The sequence below is a fragment of the Macaca thibetana genome, chromosome 16, assembly GCF_024542745.1.
Source record: "Macaca thibetana thibetana isolate TM-01 chromosome 16, ASM2454274v1, whole genome shotgun sequence".
Classification (NCBI taxonomy): domain Eukaryota; kingdom Metazoa; phylum Chordata; class Mammalia; order Primates; family Cercopithecidae; genus Macaca; species Macaca thibetana.
In genome coordinates, this window is record NC_065593.1 from 49,052,039 (window position 1) to 49,060,062 (window position 8,024).

Consider the following 8,024-nt stretch of genomic DNA (forward strand, 5'->3'; position numbering starts at 1 on the left):
GGGAAGGACTGCCTGGCATAAAGGGTGGAGATTCCTTCCTTCCTTCCTTCCTGCCTGCCTTCCTTCCTTCCTTCCTTCCTTCCTTCCTTCTTCCCTCCCTCCCTCCCTTCCTTCCTTCCTTTTTTCTTTTTTTGAGACGGAGTCTTGCTCTGTCACCCAGGCTGGAGTGCAATCCCAGCTCACTGCAACCTCTGCCTCCTGGTTCAAGCAATTCTCCTGCCTCAGCCTCCTGAGTAACTAGGACTACAGGCGCACGCCACCACGCCCAGTGAGGCAGGTCTCGAACTCCTGATCTCAAGCAATCCACCCACTTCGGCCTACCAAAGTGCTGGGATTACAGGTGTGAGTCACCGTGCCCAGTCATTTTTTTTTTTTTTAGAGACAGGAGTCTTGCTATGTTGCCCAGGCTGGACTCAAATACTTGGCTTCAAGCAATCCTCCCACCTGAGCCTCCCAAGTAGTTGGGACTACAGGCCCACACCTCCGTGCCCTGCCTGACTTTTTAATTGGGGTCCACAGGGAGGGAAGGGAATAGTCTAGAGAGGTAGGGTCTCATGGGCCCACTCCCCATTTTACAGATGCAGAAGCCACAGAGAGGGGAAGCAGCCTGCCTCGTGTCACACAATAAGTGAGTGGCAGAGCATGGACAGGAAACCAGGACCCTGTTGCCACTTTGGGGTCCTCCCGTTCCCGGAGCCTCAGCACTGTGTGATAACATACTTAATAATGTAATAATGACAATGGTGAGTGCTATCTGTGCTAGGCACTGGCCTTCACAGGAATATTATTTTATTATTGACAAGACATCTGTGGGAGGGATTCCTAGAACCACCACTTAAAGACCAGGATGCTAAGCGCAGAGAGGTTGCCATCAAGGCTGATGTGTGAGGGTCACATAGCTAGAAAGTGGCAGAGCTGGGATTCGAACCAAGTTTCGCTTGACTCCAGGGCTCATGCTCTTACTCGTTATGCAGTGTGTCCCTTTCTTCGAAACCGCTGTGGTCTCCACACCCTATTACCAGCAGACTCCGCAATGGAGAGGGAAAGGAGGGTACCCTGGGAAGGACTTGTGCCCAGGGTTTGCCCTCTAGCCAGGTCCCCAAGTCACAAGAGCCATGCCCTGGCCTGGATCTATCAAGTTCTGCTCATGGGTAGGTAGGTGGGTGGAGGCTGCTTCTAAACACAGAGAGGGAGCAGTCACATTAAACATGGAGTTTTTCCACCCTGTACGCCATTTCCCTCAGCTTCTTCAGAAGACGCCCTCCTAGCCCTTGCAGACTCAGCGAGGTGCTGCCTCTACCAGGAAGTCCTCCCTGATGTCCCCTGATGGCGCTGCCGCCGCTGGCCCTTGGCACCGCGTTGAACATTTGGGGATGGACGATCCAGCTTTAGGAGCGCCAGCTTCACAACTTGCTCACTAGTTGCCTGCAGCCCCCGCCCCCGTCTACCCTCCCGTCTGTAAAATGGGAATAAGGAGCCTTGCCTCACAAAATCTTTGCAAGGAGGAGCAGCGGCGTCCTAGGAGCAAGCACCTGGCGCCCGGTGGGCCCCCGCCACTCGCTCCTTCTCCTCCTTGTCCTTCTCCTGGCTTGCTCCCGGTTCTCTCCTCGCCACCCCCGCCCCGCGCCTGGCACGGCGCCCGGCGCGCCCCAGCCGCCCAATCCCGGCTCGCAGCCCTGACTTCCTGCCCGCCGGGCTCCCTCGGCACGTGCCCAGCGCCCCCTGGGACCGCGCGCCCTCCCGGGCGGCCTCCCCGCGCGCTCTCCCGCCCAGAGCAGGGCTTAGGAGCGCGGGTCGCCCCGGCTCGGAGGTGGGGCCGGCAGGGGCCGGGCGGGTCGGCCGCGGCGGCGGAAAGGGGACGCTGCCCCTTTAAGGTGCCACCGCCGCGTGGCAGGGAAACAGCTTGTGCCAGCCCCATTCCGCCCGGCTCCGCTAGCTACAAGAAACACAATGCATAACAATCAGGCGCGCGCTTGGAGCCGTGCCACGCAGCGCGGGCGGGGCGGGGCCGCTGGCTGGGCAGGGCGGGGGCGCCGGGGTCCCGACCCCCGACCTGCGTCCTGGGCCCGCAGGGGAGTCCTGCCCCATGCTCCCGGGCGCGGCCGCCCGTGCCCCAGCGAGGTGCTCCGGTGCCCCCCGCCTCGCCCGTGCTCGCCTCCCCTCCCTCCCCGCCATCGCGCTCCCTACAAAGTTCATTCCCACTAACTCTTTTCCAGGCCACTTCCCCCTCACATCTGACAATCGGGGCCCCTCATTCTCCCAGTAATCACTCCACTGCACTAATTGCACATGCAAATATGCAAATGCGTATTAATTAATTACTATACTAATTAGTTCTGTGGTATTTGCGAGTAATAAATCATTGGATGGGAGCGAGGAAGCTGGAGACCTGGCCCATTTTCATTCTGCATAAAATTTTAATGGTCTCTCTGGCTGATCCGGGACGGCAGCGCGCGGAGAGTCTCTTAAAGGGCCAGTGGCGGCGGGAAGGGGCAGCGGCGGGGATCGCCGGTGACCCCAGCGGGGACTGGCGCCCTGGACGGGCTTGGAGATGCAGCCTCACGTTCTGTAGGGGCCATCTCCGGCGTGCGGTGGCTTCTGCCTCCCGCTCTGGGGCTCAGTGTCCTCCCAAGTGGCTTCTAAGGAGAGAACGTGGGAGGGGACCAGGAGGCTGAGCTAGGATTCTTTAAGAAAGGAAAGAGGTCTAGGAGATGTGAGAGGCCAATGCCAAGGCTTTGGGACCCCAGGTAGCCTGGGAGACAGGAATGAAGACTCCATCACCTGGACGGCTGAGTAAACTGAGGCACAGGACAGGCCAATCTTAGCTCCCACCCCTCTTCTCCCAAGGGGAGGGAAGCTAGAAGGATGTTCTGAGTGGCCCCAGCCTTTTCTTGTATCTCATGGGGGCCACAAGGTTGGGGGTGCCTCCAGCTTTCCCCTTCCACATGATCAAACGGTTGCCCCACCCCCATGGGCACCAGCTGGCACCCTGGCAGAGTAGTCCTGGGCTTGAGTGGGCCCTTGGGACTCTGCTTTATTTCCAGGAGGTAGTCAGGACCCGGGCACAGGGAGGGGGCTGGCTGCTCTACAGGGCCATTGACCGGGGGAGTCAGAGGGAATCAGTTGTGCTCGTGCCAGGGTGTAGGAGGATACCAGAGGTGGGCACCTTAAGGAGGTGGGGACTGTGGGCTTGTCCTGAGCTGGTATTCCCCATGCCAGGGTCTCTAGTCTGGTTCTGCTCAGCCTCCAACCTTCTGCCATCAACAAGCCCCTGGATGAGGCACAGTCTAAGGAGGGTCAGTGCTCTAGTGGGGGCCGATGATAATGACAGCAACTAACAAGACTATTAACTCGGCAAACATTTATTTAGCTGGAGAACTGTTCAGCAAGCTCTAGGTGCCTCACGACCCCCCAGTGACACAAGTTCTGTTACAGTCTCCTTTTTAAGGATGGAGAAACAGGGGCACACGAAGTTTAAGCAACCTGCTCAAGGTCACCCAGTTGTGAGTAGTGGAGTGGAGTTTGAACCAGACAGTTCAGCTCTGACATCCAGGTTCTTCCCAGCCCTCCGCCTCTCCCCACCACCATTTCTGTAGCTCCTGCTGTGATCCACGTCCTGTGCTAAGAACTGCATGGGCAGTATCCCACCCAACCCTTGCAACAACCCAGAAGGTAGGTTCTGGAATTCTCTCCATGTGGAACACAAGGCTCAGAGAGGTTGACTAAGCTGTTCTGAAACACACAGGGAAGATGTAGCAAGGCCAGGCTCACACCGGGCCTGTGCGAGGGGCAGAGTCCAACAGAGTGCCCCAGGCCCTCTGATCCCTCCCCATCTCTGTCCCTGCTGGGATCTCTTCCTCCTGGCAGAGCAAGAGGGCGTTGTGGCAGCCCCTGCTGACTAGAGAAACGGAAGGGCTTTCGGTTAGATGGTGGGGAGAACTTGCTTCTTGAAAGGTGGGGGCTCCGGCAGCTGTGGTGGGATGGAGCCTTTTCTTCCTTTCCCAGAAGCAGGCCAAGGAAGGGCCTTGGCTGTGTAGTGGGAGATGGATGGGGATGGGGGTGGAGGGGTTGGGGAGAACAGAAGGGCCCAGAGTGATAAAGCCTCATGAGGACCACATAACTCAGGAATCCTGGCTGGGTTTTAAAAATTTTGTCCCTGATAGGCTGGGCGCAGTGGCTCACACCTGTAATCCTAGCACTTTGGGAGGCCAAGGCAGGCAGATCACTTGAGGTCAGGAGTTCGAGACCAGCCTGGCCAACATGGTGAAACCCTGTCTCTACTAAAACTACAAAATTAGCTGGGCGTGGTGGCGGGCGTCTGTAATCTTAGCTACTTGGAAAGCTGAGTCAGGAGAATTGCTTGAACCTGGGAGGCGAAGGTTGCAGTGAGCCAAGATCGCTGCCACTGAACTCCAGTTTGGGTGACAAGAGCAAGACTCCATCTCAAAAAAAAAAAAATTGTCCCTGCATTCCTACCTGCCCCCCACCCATTTCCCCTGGCAATCTCTTGGGCACCCCTACCCCAATAATTGCTATTTGTCTCTCCTATTTGGGTTTTCCAGGAGCTTCGGTCTCCAGCAGGGGGATGAGAAGATAATACTGAGCATCACTTTGTAATAAATAACATTTTTAAACTGTGTGCTTATGAGCATCAACTTGCTTAGTTTTTATAATTCTATTGTTATCCCCATTTTATAAATGGAGACACCGAGGAAGGAAAGAGAGATTAAATGACTTGGCCAAGGTCACACAGCTAGTAAGTGGTAGAACTGGGAGTTGAACTTCTGAGCTGGGGTGCTTCACCACCCTGCACACGCTGAGCCATACTGACCCCCTTGCCCAGCAATCAGGGATCATGGTGGCAGCTGGCCTTTCACCCTGGGTGCCTTTGGAACTTGCAGATGCAAAGAGAAAGAACAGGCCTCAAGCCTGCAGTTCACAGGGCCCCGCCCCACATGAATTTTCATGGTGCTGTTTATATGTTAGTAGAAGCGGGCAAAGTGAGTGTTCAGGTGGCCCCGATCCCTCCTCACTAGAGCTTCAGGACGCGTGGGCAGGCACCAGGAGCTCCAGAACAGGATGCTATCCCAGCCTCTCTTGCCTCTTCCCAGCCCACCCTTGACAGCACAGCAGGGTCAGGGAGTCTGTTAGCATCTGTCAGGGGGTCCACCCTGAGACAGAACACTGGGATTCCAGTGCTCTCAGGATCCCCTTACCTCCTGGTGGCTCAGGGGGGCTTCCCCAGGGAATCTGGACACCCTCATTTCCCCAGAACTAGAGAAACCTTTGACACCCACCTTCCGGACCTGGAAGGCCGGTGGGATGTGGGGGTTGTGGGACTTTCGGAGGGACGGCCCTTGAGCTGCAGCCCATTAGGAAAGAAAACTCATCCCTGTCTCAGCACTGCACTGAAGACCAGAGAAGTTGGGTTCGTCAAGGTCCACACCCCCGCCCCCGCCCACCGCCCCGCAAGTTGCCCAGTTTCTGGGTGAATGGGGGCAAGCTGGAGAGGTTGGAGGAAGAAGGCAGGAGGGGCAGGCTGGCGGCTCTGAGCTTCTCCATGCAGCCCCCGGGGCCGGGTGCCTGGGCAGGAGGACGGGGCAGAGCAGCTGCTGGCGATTTATTAAGCAGTCACGGAAAAATTGGTTTATAAATTAACAGCTGTTTTAACTTTAGGGCCTCTTCTTCAGGGAATGGAAGCAGCCGACTGGACCGGGATTGGAGTGTGTGTGAGGCTGGTGGAGGGAGTGGGAGGCGGCGGGCTCCGGCAGCTGGCATTCTTCGGGGGCAGCCTCAGCTGGCACCTCGGGGGGCACCAGGCAGTGGCCAGAGCAGGGGGTCTCCAGGTGCCGGGGGCTGAGGCTGCCCCCGCTGTGGGCTGCAGCTCGCTCTCTTCTCAACAACCTCCCAGCTCCCACCTGGGGGCGCCAGAGGGCACATATACGGCTGTACTCGTTTGTGCCACCAGAGGGCAGCCTCCGCACATTGATTTCTGCTGCTCCCGAGAACGGTCCAAACTGGCGGGACTGAGCGAGAGAGAAACCTGGTCCAGGGCAGAGAAAGAGAGGAGCCCGCTGCAGTGCGTGCACGCGATCTTCCACGCGTCCATCCTGAACGTGTTAAAAGCAGCAGTTAAAGCGGGAGGGCTCTGGAGTTAGACTGTCTGCGTTTGAACCCAGGCTCTGGGCAAAAGCTGCTGAACCTCTCTGAATCTAATAGCCTCATCTGTGAATTGGAAGGATACCAGCAAGGATTAAATGAGAGTGCATAGGAAGGGCCTAGCCCGGTGCCCAGCACAGAGGCTCCCTATATGTCACCGTTGTCAATTTCTGACTCATGTATTCATCTATTCATTAACTTCTCAAAGCATCCTCTCGGCGTCATGGAGTGCCTGCTGTATTCTGGGTACTGTGGCAGGTCGGTGATGATGTAAACAGAGATGACGGCCGGCGACAGTGGCTCATGCCTGTAATCCCAGCCCTTTGGGAGGCCAAGGCAGAAGGATCCCTTGAGCCCAGGAGTTCCAGACCAGCCTGGGCAACAAAGTGAGACCCTGTCTCTACAAAAAATAATATAAAAAAATTAGCCGGGTGTGGTGGTGCACATTTGTAGTTCCAGCAACACAGAAGGCTGAGGCAGGAAGATCATTTGAGCCTAGGAGGTCCAGGCTGCAGTGAGTCGTGATGGCGCCACTGCTCTCCAGCCTGGGCAACAGAGCAAGACCCTGTCTCTAAAAAAAAAGAAAAAAAAAATTGATGAGAAAGACACGTATCAAAATAGTGTGCTAAGAGTTATGATACACCCAATGAGTGGAGAAGGGAGATTGACTTGGATTGGGGCAAAAACGAACGTTCTGGGGTGACAGAAACATTATATGTCTGTATTGTGGTGGTGGTCAAATGCTATATAAATTTCCAAAAACTCATTGAAATGTATATTTAACACTTTATTGTATGCAAACTGTAACTCAACAAAATTTGGAACAAAGCACCTAAGCACCCAATGTGAATGTACTGAATGGGCAAAGGGATGGATGACGGGTGAATGAATGAATGAGTCCGTGTGTAAATGAGCATCTCAGATTGTTGTCCACCTTTCCTGGTGCCACCACTGCTCCTACGGAGGGTGCCCTTGCCCTCTCCTCTTGGGTACACGGCCTTCCCCAGAGGAGGTGGGCCTTGGAATTCCTCTTCCTCCCCCGTCCCCACTTCTCCCTTCCCCCAAGGGCAGGGAAAGACGCCCAGGGCTCCCAGCCAGCACTCCCGGCTCCTCTCAGGGTGCTTCCTGGGACTTCCGGGGCCTCCCTTCCAGCTGCCACATGCCAACCCAGCCAGCTCAGCTCTGTGGTGTCAAGGTCACGGGTATGATGCCCAACTCCAGACCTGCAGTGCCTGCAGTAGCTACCCAAACCCTGGCCGACTCCGCCACCTGCCGGCTCTTTCTGGATGCGCATCCCCAGACCTCTGGGGAAGCCGGAAACTCGATCAAGGGCTATGAGGAATCCTGCCCTGGCGGGGGCTTTATTTTTCTTCCTTTTGAATCGTCACAGCCACCATGTGAGGTGGGCTCTGAAGCATAAGGAAACTGAGGCACAGAGAGTAGTTAAGAAATGTGTCCAAGTTCACACAGTAAGTTACAGATCTGAAATTCCTACCCAGGGCTGGGACTTCCCAGCTGATGTTCTGTCCAGGTAAACACATCTTGCTTGGGAGGAGTGGGGGACAGATCCGAGTGTCCCTTCTCCCCCCATCCGGGGAAGAGGGCAAAGCCTCACACCACCCTCCCAAATTTTCCCTCCAGAGGTGAATGCAGGGCCTCCTGCACGCCAGGCCCCGTGGCAGGCATCCAGCAATGGCATGAAGATACATGATGGGAAAGAAACGCCTCAAAATAGTGTACTCAGACCTATGGTACATCAATAGACACCCTACCACCAACTTTTTCTGTCAGTCCAAGCAGAGAGACCCACAGTTCAATCAGAGTTAAGTCAAATGAGGTCTTGAATTTGTTCCTTGGACCCAACT